Consider the following 12,439-nt stretch of genomic DNA (forward strand, 5'->3'; position numbering starts at 1 on the left):
TTTTTTTTTTTTTTTTTTTTTTTTTTTTTTTTATCTTACTTTACATGTTCTGTTTTTGAGTGTGTTGAAAAATTCAAAAACCCATAAAAATTGAAAAATCTCAAAAAATTTGATCGCTTGTGTTGTGTATATCACATGTGAGTTTGGCTTCCGTACTAATGGCGTAGTGCATTTACGATCTTAGCTTGTTATGTATGCACATTTTCTAAGTGTAAGCGACATCTAGAAATCTACGTTTTGATTATTGTATATAGATCTTCAAGCTTGTCATGAATGATTATTCAATAGTCTTGTTTGATCTTGATACATGCGTAGACTTGTGCCTATATATCTCCTCACATATTTTTTTTCTTTTTCGTAGAGCTCTACAAATTTCAATCTCGAAAAGAGATTTTGAGATAAAAAAGCCATCACACGTACTAGTATTTGACTAGGAAAAAAGGAAAGCGAATTGTATTAAAATATATGGTGCCAAAGCCAAAGGTTAAATTGTCAAAATTATCTTAAAATGTTTGTGGCATCGCTTCTCAAAAGTTGAGTTGTGTTTGATCAAAAGTATGTAAAATGGAAGTAAAGCAAAAAGCTTTCAATCTATTGTAATCACATTGATGAGGGGTCATATATGTTCATTTCTACAAGTGAGATAGGTCACTTGACTTCATACTAGTGGTGTATGACTTGATTGAATTGATCATTGAAGATTCATACTAAACTATAGACTAGTTCATACTTGATCCACACACACAACACACAAGACTAATGTTTCAATGAATGCTTATTCCATTTATGTGATTGTATGTGTTCAAATGTGATGTGTATACTCAATTGCTTGTCGATCAAACCTAAAAAGATTTTTGAGCATTTTATAAGTTTTTGAAAGTGTTTTTATGTTGTTGTGTGTTTAGAGTTTTTGTCCAAAGTTTTATTTCTTGTTTTTAACAAAAATCTCTTTCAGAGGCATTTTCACGAATAGGTTGCAAGTAACCTCTTCCTGCGAAAATGAGGATGGCAAAAATTGAAAATACTGAATTTTAGACAGAAACTTTCGCTACTGTCTCTCGAGAAAAATTTAACTGCGAAACAGTTTACCTACTTCAGTGGCATTTTCACGAGTAACTTTGCGAGAAGCTTACCCGCGAAAAGCACGTGTTTTCAATTTTAAAGGACAGACAATGAAAGTTTTTTCAAACATTACCCTTTTGCCTCCTCCAAGCCTCTCTCAACCCTAAACTCATTTTCTCTCAAAAACCCAACAAAAACTCAAAATCAATCAACTCTAAGACTTCACTAAGGTATGTTTCAACATTCTTTTATCATTGATTCCTTAGTTTCAGCCTTAGATTCTAAGATTTCTTAGGTTGGGTACATTTTTGAAAGGGTTGGGAAAACTTTAAGTTTTTTCAAAAAAAAATTTATTCTCTTGATTGGACTCTGTCCTATTTTGTTTGGTTGTGTTTGTGTTGGCCCCAAATGGCATTTTAACATTTATTTAGGCAAGATTTTCATATGTTCATGCATTGTTTAACATACATGTGTAGTGTGTGCACTCTAAGTGTTTGATAAAATGCCCAAATGACATTTTCTAGTTGTTTTGGACTTCGATGAGTACCAATTTTTGATTATGCATGTTTATCATGTTTTGATCATTGGTTGTGTATTTTACACACTTTGCCCAGTAAGTGCTTACTCTTGCATTGGCTATGCATCTCACATGCACACTAAATGTACCTTTGATGCACACACTCTAACACTTCACATGTTTTGCATTCACTTATGTTAGTTATGTCTTTTTAGACCTTTTAGCACATATAATGCGTTCTTGTGTCTTTGTCATGCCTTGGTCTATATCTTGTTTCCACATCCTAAGCATGTCATGTTTACTTTATGCTTTGTAGCATTTTTCTTTTATATTTTTGTCTTTCATTTTAGCTTAATTTTCTCATTCATCTTGCACCCGTCATGCATCTTACCCTTGTACATATCTTCTTTTCTTTCCCTCCTTCCTCTTGATTCATTTGTCTATTCATGACAAAAAGGGGGAGAGTATACCAGAGTGTATTGTCATTTTGATATGACACTTGTGCACATTCTTAGGGGGAGAAAGTCATAGAGGAGATGCATATACCAAGGGAGAGAAGACATTTTTTTATGAGAAAACTTTGTTTTACATTATGCTTGTTTTCTCTTTGCTTTATGGTCCTTTGAGTTATGTTTAGCATCTTTGCTTTGTTACTCTCATTGCATCGTGTTTATGTGTTGGACATGCATACATCCTTATGCCATTGTGCTTTATTGGTTCCATGTTCCGATGGTCATTTGCTTTGCTATGTGATCATTCTAGTCATTTCCATATGAATATTTTGTGTATGATCAAGTTGCTCATATGTTTCACATCTTGTTTACTTGATCGTTCTTTACTAGTTACATTATACTTGTCCTTTTATCACTTGATTTACCTTAAGGGTCTAATGCGTTTTGTGCAAGTGTTTTAGGTTACAGGTATATTTGTTCTAAGTTTATCACAGGTTTTAGATTTAGGTGTGAGTGAGTTTTTCCATTGTTCCTAAACTCACATTTAAGTCTAGAGTCTGCTATAGGGTATTTTGTCACGGAATAGCTAAAGGGGAAGACTGTAAAGTTGTGATTTACAACTATGTTTTATGTTGGCTTTATTCTATGACAAAAAGTGTTGTATTTGCATTATTTTGTTCCTTGTATTTTGTGGGATTTTATTGTATTGGGTTTAGTATTAAGTTGGTGAAGAATCGAGCATGAAATGAAGAATCAGTGCAGTTTCGCAATTCCCTCGCAAGTAGCTTGTAAGAAGGGTTCTTGCGAAAAGGGCACGTGAGAAGCACATGTTAGAAGCTAAAGGGTCATGCTAGCCTGGAGGATTTCGCGAGTGTCTCGCAGGTAAGGCCTTCCCGCGAAATACTCGTAAAACATTTTGCCTAGAGGATTTTTAAGTGTGACTTTCTTTCCCTTCACCCATACTATATATACCTTCATTGCTCACAAATGTATGAGAGGCCATTCAAAGAGAAAAATCCTAGATAGGTTTTCTACAACACAACACACCCATCTTTTAGAGAGAGAGCTACTCATCCTTAGTGAGAGATCATTCTAGCCTCTTCTCCTTCCCTCTCCCATTGTCATAACATGAGAGGAGATTTGTACCCAAACACAACTCACACATTTTCAGAGTATAAAGAGTGTTTTGGAGCTTGGGAAGCTTTGGGGATTTTCCAAAAGAAGCCGGTGAGGCCTGGTGGATGAAATCGGGCGTATTGCGAGATCCGGAAAGCTAGAGAAGACAAGGTTCTGAGAAACCAGCTGGAGGGTCGCGGAGAGGTTTTTCACTAAGTTCTTCAGTTTCCTCCTTGATAACATGTCTTGGTGTTATCTTGTATTTGCATCTCTCTTCCATTACTCTTGTGCACTAGAGTAGTATCGGTTCATTGCGCTTTTTTACTCTTGTTCTACACTTTGATTAAGTAGAATAAAAGCAACTAGCCATATTTTTTAACTGAGGGTCTAAACAAGCTCTTGGGTTTTAGCACAAATCTGAGCTTTCAATATGCTTATGTTGTTCAAAATTCCTCAGCATCTTGCTAAGTTAATCATGAGTTGTATTTCCTCTTCCTCAATCTTTGTCCTTTTCAAAGGTGCCAGTTGGATCTGTTTCTCCCTTCTTGAGGTATAAGGCAAGGGGATCCTCTATCCACCTATATATTCATAGTGTGTATGGAATTGCTTAGTTTCTTTATTGAGGACAAATGCATAGATAAGCTGTGGGACCCTTTAAAAGTTTCTAGATCTGGCCCATCCTTTTCTTATTAATGTTTGTTGATGACTTAGTGCTTTTTGCTAAAGCAGGCCTTAAGAATTGCCATAGTATAAAAGATAGAATCTTTTTGCGAAATCTCTAGTCAAAAGATTAATCCCAACAAATCTAAGGTGTATTTCTCTCCCAACGTGACTCCTCTTGTTAGGGAGGAGCTTTATGATGTCCTCAGTTTTAGGTCCACCCAAAATATTGGAAACTACCTTGGATTCCCGATCAAACAACTAGGCTTTGCTAGCCATGATTTTGATTTCATTATCCACAGGTTGCAGAGCAAGCTTGCGGGATGGATGGCCAATCTTCTTCCAATGGCCGGGAGAATAGTTCTTTCAAAAGCTGTTACCACGACTATCCCATTGTATGTGATAGAAGGTGTGTTGCTTCTGGGAAGAATTCATCATAAACTTGATAAGTTAAACAGAGATTTTATCTAGAGCTCATCAGATGAGAAAAGGAAACTCCACCTAGTTAGTTGGAAAAAGATTATTAAGCCTAAAGATAAGGGAGGTTTGAGTATCCATGCAGCTAAACAGAAGAGTTTATCCTTAACAGCAAAGCTTTGTTGGAGATTCAAGAATTGTAAAGGGGATCTCTAGGGTGAAACCTTGAGAAAAAAAATATATGAGAAGAGGAAGGTCAGAGAGGAAGAATAACTCTAGAGCCTAGGCTGCTATTAGGAAAAGTGAACCTCTTGTTTCACAAAGGTCTCACTAGTTGATTGGAAACAAAAAATCTTTATCCTTTTGGTATGATAAATGGCATAAAATGCAGCCTCTGAGAAGCATAATCCAAGGTCCTTTGACAGTTGTGGAGAAGCCTTGGTTAATGGTGTTTGTTATATCCCTTCTCTATTGTTAGGACATATGTGGAACTTGTTTAAACATATGTTATTTAAATTGGCTAATCCTTTGACAAAATGCACTTACTTGTAATTGGGTAGATCTGGGATGGGTTTAATACTTCAAGGAACAAGAGTTCAAGTCTAGTATTGAAGCCATGCAAAACTGTCCAAGAAACAAGTGAAGAAGTGCTGTTCATTAAAGCTCGATAAATATCTTGACAGATTCATATCTATCGAGATTTAATGACAAATCTCGACAGCTGCTCGACAGAAGCAGTATTTATCAAGAATTACGAAATTCAGATTTCTAGATCTAATTTCACACATATCCAAGTGTATTTGCGTAGGGTTTCTTCTCTTACAACCCTAGACGTATATAAGGATTATTTTTAGAGCCATCTAAAGTGATGCAAAGTGATTATTCATGCATATTATGACCGGAGACAATTTGCCCTAGTTCATCTTTTCTTTGTAGAAGCTACTGTGTCTTTACACCAAGGGTTTTGTAACCAAGGAGCTTCTTGATCTTCATCCTTAGATGAATTGAAGAACTTTGCAGCCAACATCTTCTTCAAGTTGGTGTGTTAGTCATGTATTGGGAGCCATGCATTGAAAGGAGAGATTGTCACTATATTACAAGTCCAATTGGGTATTGGGGTAAAGGTTCAATTGTAGGTTGGTATAAGGTACTGAGATTCCTTTACTTGTAACCGTTTGTTTTGATAATAGTGGATTCTCGAGAGTGGTGATCTTAAATTCACCCGGTGGGGTTTTGCCTCAATGGTTTTCTTCATTTGTAAACAAATCACTAGTATCAAACTTATTTTCTGCTATATTTACTTTAGTTGGTGATTTGTTTGTGCTACCACGCTTATTGCATGTAATTGAATCTAATTAATTTGATTAATTAATTGATTAATTTACCAAAAGGGTCAATACATTCTTGGCCTATTATCTATCGTTCACCATTTCCCCCCTCTATTATGGATAGTCTGAGAGCCACCCTGCTTAGAATAAGCTCGGTAAGGGAAGACATTCTCACTTGGGAGGGAAACTCTAAAGGATGTTTTGATACTAGAATTGCTTACCAGTTGGCCATGGAGAATGGGAAGAAAATGACCATTTTTTAAGCTAACTAGATTTGGAAACTTAACACTCTTCCAAAAATCTAAGTGTTTTTTGGGAAATGCTTACACTCCAACCTCTTAATCAAAGCTAATCTTTACTATCGAAGGATAAATGAAAATAATTGGTGTGACATGTGTCGTCAAGAAAAGGAATCTATCATCCATACCTTGAGAGATTGTCCTATAGTAAGTGATTTCTAGATTCAAGCTGGAGTTGAGTTTGTTTAGCCAAATTTCTTCTCAAAAAATTACTTTGTTTGGCTACAATCCAGTTATTCCCTGAACTCTTTTGGCCCTAACGACCCATTTGGATGGAATTCATTCTTTCTAATGGGTACATGGAGTCTTTGGCTTCAAAGAAACATAATATGTTTCTGATGATGCTAAAAATCGTCAGTGAGCCGAATAGTCCTCACGTGCCCTTGGTAACCTGCACAACACAAATAAAGAGAAAACCTTGCAAACCGGTGTGGTACCGGCCAAAAACCCTCCGAAGGTTAAGTTAGAAAAGGGAATTTTCTATCACTCTAGAGTGCCAGAGCTAAGGCATCATTATGCATACCTTGATTTGTGAAGGCTTTGGGGTTTTTATAGTAGTGTAGAGCTAACCTCTATTTCTTGATGGAGAAGGCATTTCCTTGTAGAGAAGATCCTCTTCAGTGCTCATATATTGTGGGATTCTTTCCTTTTAGGGATTCCTCTGATTATGGTTGAGCATAGAATGCAAGACATTTCCATATTAGGTTCCTTGGATACCATTTAAGCCACGTAAGTGCCATGTGGCTTTGCCACCCATCTCCCTTAAATCTGTCCACCTTAAAGAGTCAGTTTGCCTCTCTGCCTTTCCGTCTAAGACATGATTCCGTCTACTAGTTTTTTAACTGTTAAGCCATCTAGACCATCTCTTTTGGTAACATCGTCGCTTCCTACTAACTTTATTAATTGGATCCATCTGTTTTGGGATTTATCCCTATCAATTGCCCCCTTACTCCATGGGTCTATCACTTGGTATCCTAGACGGACACATGGGGTGATGGTTTCACCTAGTTCTAGGGAGTCGTGTTTTGATTGATAGGGTAGTTGAGAGTTATAACTGCTAAGGGACACGTGGCACAACTTCAGTGGTTTGCTACTCAGATCAAAGCGTTGCTTCCTCTTCTATGCCATTTCCTCTATATATATGTCGCCTCTTCCATTCATTTCTACTTTTTGCAACCATTTTCCTGTGTCTGAGTGCCACCATCATTTGTAAGAAACTGTCACTCCATCACCTCATCGCGTACATCGCTTTTGTCTCTTTTCCGCATCATACACTTATAAATGCTCTCCTTCCTGTAATCATACATTTTCTATTTTCTCCTTTAAGTATTATATGCCCGTCGCGTATATAGACCTGTAAAGTCTTAGGAGTTTATCTGCCACTTGTAGGTGTAATAGATGTCTAGTGAAGTGTCGAGTGAACAATCGTGTGTCTGTGAAGGAGCGGGTTAGGATGATATGCACCCATCAGGTGAGGGCAACCAAGACGCCTTGTCTCCTAAAAGGGTTCCATTTGCCAACTCACCTTCCAAGGAGGAGGATGAGGACTCGGACGTGGACAGGTTAGAGAGTGATATAGATTAAGACTCAAATGGTGAAGAAGGCTTTGAATCTCCTATTAGAACTATCATTGGCCTTGACGGGCTTAGCAATTTTGTTATTCCCCCTTTATGGATGGTCAATGATTTTAACTTGGCCATTAAAATAAGTCACTTCAACACTTTGCGGCAGAGGTATCAGATTCTCGCTGACATCCCCATCTGTTTGCCTTTGAAGTTTGAAAAATGCTACTACTATGGTGCTGACCCCGTTGGCGTGTATGAGCAAATGTTCAAGGCAGGATTTAGATTGCCTTTGAGTGCTCTTCATCATCACTTAGTCCAATACCTAGGATTGGCCGTCGAATTGCCTCGAATGCTTGGAGAATCTTCCTTGGCGCAGAGGTTTCCTTGGTGCAGAGGTGTTATACAGGGTTTTAAGCATAGGGAGACAATGCCTAACCGTGGAAGAGTTCTCCCACTGTTACCGTCCTAGTGAGATTGTCAAGTCTAAGGAATTTATCACTTTTTCCTATGGAAGCCAGTGCTCAGGCTAGTGTACGAGACCCCTGACTCCAACTGAAATTGGAAGAATCGATATTTCTTCATCCAAGGAGACAACTGGGTGCGCCACCCTCATGAACCAGAGGACATGCCCCTTGTTGATAGAACTTGGGGTATAATGCCCCCATTTGGTAGACGTCCGTTTACTTATTTTGCTCGTTTATTTATTTTGTTAGTTTTACCCGTTTGTCTAACCGTCTCTTGTTGTAGCTCAGGACTGTCCAGAGGTTGATCTTGAATAGTGGAGCTTTTTAGAGAAAATCTTCAACATTCTGCTGGAAGAGAGGACGTGGAAGAAGCTCGTCACCTTGGACACCTTGCACTGGTATTGTGAGGATCCTGAGCCTACAGATACTGGCCGTCGCTACGACGCACTTGCATGCCAATTGAGTTCGTCACTTATTCCCTTTTTCTAGTTTCTTAGCAATTTCTGTCTAACTCTTTCTTACCATTCCCTTTGGTGCAGAAATGGAAGACAGTAAAAGGAGGGCTTACATTCACCAACAAGCCGCCGCGCAGGAGAAGAAAAAGCAAGAGGAGGGCATACCCCCTACTGGAGGGATGGGCCTAATTAAGCTGTTCATCAAGAGGAAGACAACAGACAAGGTTGATCACCTTGCAAAAAAAGCCTAAAGTGGCAATCCCTACAACCATCGGGGAGACGCCTCTAGCTACCAAGCTGCCTCCTCTGCCCCATCACGGGATTGGGAAAGGCTTGATGTCGTCCAAAGGTCCCGTCTATTGGGAAATTTAGACCCTAATTGATAGAATTAACAAGTTTTAAACCCAAGTTCTTAATTAGATTTATTATGAATAAATCTTATTAAAAACAAACAAACATCAATATCATGTCAATATCATGCACAGCAGAATAGTAAATAAGACAAGATATGATGACCTAGGAAAACTAATGAAACAAACTAGTTTCATAGTAAAAAAAAACCTAGGGGGAAACTTTCCTAAAAGCAATCCACTATAATAAAGAGAAGTTTCAGATCTAGTACAAAACCTTTGTCCCTAGACTCTACGATCCTCATAGATGAAGTTACAGCAGAAACCTTCTACCGCTTCAGAACCTCTGAACTTTTCAATATATGAACACCACCCTTTTACACGAACCCCAGTACGTGACTAACCAATGATGCACATATCCCAGTATGTGGCTAAGTCCAACAACTTGAAGAAGATGTTATTGGCTGCAAAGTTCTTCACTTCATTAACAATGAAGATCAAGAAGAACTTGGTTACAAAATCCTAAGCCACAAAAGACGTAGTAACTTCTTATAGAGAGAATAATGCACTCGATCACTTTTTCATATGTTCTCTATGTGCATGCCTACTATGACGGCCTCTAAAATGAGCCTTATATATTTCTAAGGTTGTGAGAAAAGAAACCCTACACATACATGTCAGCATGGGTCGAAAATCAGATCTGAAAATTCTGATTTAGTAGATCTCAATAGATAATCTGTCGAGCTTCTGTCGAGCCTCGATAGATAATCTGTCCAGCTTCTGTCAAGCTTTAATTAATAGTTTTTATTCACTTGTTTCTTAGTCCAATCTTCATGGCTTTAATACTTGGCTTGAACAACATGTTTCTTGAATTACTAAACCTATCACAGATCTACCTAATTACAAGTAAAGTACGTTTTGTTAAAGGATTAGCCAATTCTAAATGACATATCTTCATAACAAGTTCCATATATGTCCTAACAATCTTCCCCTTTGGTAATCCGTGACAAACCATAACAAACAAATGAAATATGAGAGAAATCATCAATCACTCAACTCATACTCACTTGTTGAATACAATAAAATCTAATCCTAGCACAAATTCATGAAAAACTTTACAAGAAGAGAGTTCGTGACATGATAGATTTTGACAACTTGTCTTTCTAAAACACTTTAAACAAAACTCATCAGGCATCTTAGTGTGAAACAAAAATAAAAGATTGCATACATAAAGAAACATGTGTATAAAGATAGAAAAGAAACAACACATGTAGAGGTAGGTGAAGAAGACATACATTATCATATATATATATATATATATATCAAAATAAGCACAAAGTATGTAAAAATGGTCACAAGACTGGTGTACAATAAGCTAAAAGAAGCTCCTAAAACAAAAAGGAGGTAGACACTCCCCCTAACAAGATGAAATACGAATCCCTTTTACAAAGGCATGTATTTCTTCCCCTAATATGTAGAATCTTAAAAAGAAACCACATTTTCGCCCCCTTTTTGTCATGATTGACAAAGGGTACAAGAAGCTATAAAACTTCACCTGAGAAACATTTAAAATGATCAAAGATGATCAAGGGGGCACAAGGAATCCATATCAATACATGAATGTAATGAAACAAGATGCTATGGATGACAAAATAATAGAAAGATGCAAAACATGTGAAAAACAATGTATGCAAGAGGATCTTGATAGATCGAGAAGTTGTTGAGATGCTATTAAGTAGAACCCAACCTCGATGGATCAAGAATCTGTCGAGTATCTATCAGCTAGACAGAAAGTTTCTTGATGGATCGAGAAGCTGTTAAGAAGCTATTGAGACAAAGTCCAAAAAGCTCGATGGATCAAGATTGCGTTAACTTTTGTCAAGACAAGAAGAAAAAGAGTCTCGATAGATAAGAATTTGTCGAGAAGCTATCGAGCTTGATAAAAAGCAGTTTTTCAAAGAAAGGAAAAACACATAGAGATGAATGCACACAAGCAAGCTACTCAACCAAAGATCCAACCAACATGATAAGCTTTCAAAAACACCTCTCAACAAGAAAAAAGTAAAGCATTTAAGATTCAAACACACACACAAACTAAACAAGTCTAACCAATTTTATATTTCAAAAACAAGTCAAAATAGTTTAGTGAGCATACATTAACACATGTATTCCTTGTGATGGCCAAATCATATTGTACCTACACATGTATTAAAAGTAGCAAAGAATTTTGCGCGTTGTGTGTGAAAACATTGCAAGATTACATAAGTGTTTCATGTTATGATGATTTGAGATATGAGAAAGTCAATTTAACTTACACACAATCATAACTTCTTGATGGGGACTATCACTTTTGAGATACATTCTATAACTCCCACATCTCCTAGAAACTCGCTTGCAACCATATTTATAAGCATTTTGATTCTTTTTCCTTTTATTTTTCTTTGCATATTTTTTCTTTTGAGCATATTATGCATGGGCATACAAGAGAGAGAAAAGAAATGCCCAGTTATGTTAAGCCAAAAACATCACAATTTTGCTATGCTGAAGCACACAGATGTTATTCATAATTGGCTGGCTTTAATGGTGAGATGATTATTTATGCATTTCTCTTAGAATTTTTTAGTCATTCCCGTCAAAAAATGTGATGAGTGTTAAGTATAAGAGATTACTTAATCTTACTCGTCACAAACACAAGCCACAAAGCTCATTTGCTTAGTTGTGCATTGAGATGCTCTTCTAAGCTACAAAAGATACAAAATTTAGAAAACTTTGTTTTAATGGTTATCCAAGGTACACAAGTACCAATGTACCCAAACACACATTGTTTTTGTATTTTTCCGATTTTTTTCCCCTTTTTTTTATTTTTTTATTTTGAAAACAAAACAAAATAAAAACTAAACAACCAAACAAAAACAGACAAACAATATGAAAGCATGAAAGAAAGATGTAGATGCATGAAAGCATGATTCCAAAAACAGATAAGAAATCAAGCAAGAAAGTCCTACTTTAGATAGAAAGAATTAAAGTAGAGGGCAATAGAAAAGACAATTAAGTCTTAGGCTCCTTGCTCACCCACACAGCACGAATCTTTGGCCGTGAAGATAAAAAGGCACGTGTCCTAGTATGTCTACTAAAGGATATAGAAGAATTAGAATTCTCCTGAAATTGAGTTAAAAAGCTCAAAACTTTTAATAACTCTCCAAAAAAAGGTGTAGTTCCATGAGAGGAAACCTGCGACCGTTTGGACACTTGCTTTTGAGGATACAACTTAAAGCAATTAGGACGAATGTGTCCAAAAACAACACAATGGTGACAAACATGAGCAGTTTTAGGACTACTAGACTTCCTAGAGTGAGGTCTAACAAAGGATTTAGAATTAGACAAATTAGTTATGGATGTCATACCTTTATCACCTTTCTCAAATTGGGGCACAAAGATAGTCCATGATCCAGAGGCTGTGGAAGAGGAAGGGCCGAAGAAAACAACATGTCCTAAGCCAGTCTTATCAGAACTAGGCTTTTGAGCACTCAATACCTTATCAAGCTTTGTACTAGACATTCTCTCCATTTGAGTTCTAGCTTGACTAAGCTCAACCTCGAGATTCTTAACCTTCTCTTCTAATAAGGTGTTCTCCACAACAAGAGTCTCAACTAACCTTGTAGTCTCATCTAGTTTGACTAACAATTCAAACTTTTCAGTTTTTACCTCACTAAGCTCTTTTCTACAAAGATGAGATGTCTTTTCAGATTTTATA

Source organism: Quercus suber, unplaced genomic scaffold (assembly GCF_002906115.3).
Source record: "Quercus suber isolate HL8 unplaced genomic scaffold, Cork oak 2.0 scaffold_39, whole genome shotgun sequence".
In the NCBI taxonomy this organism is placed as follows: Eukaryota; Viridiplantae; Streptophyta; class Magnoliopsida; order Fagales; family Fagaceae; genus Quercus; species Quercus suber.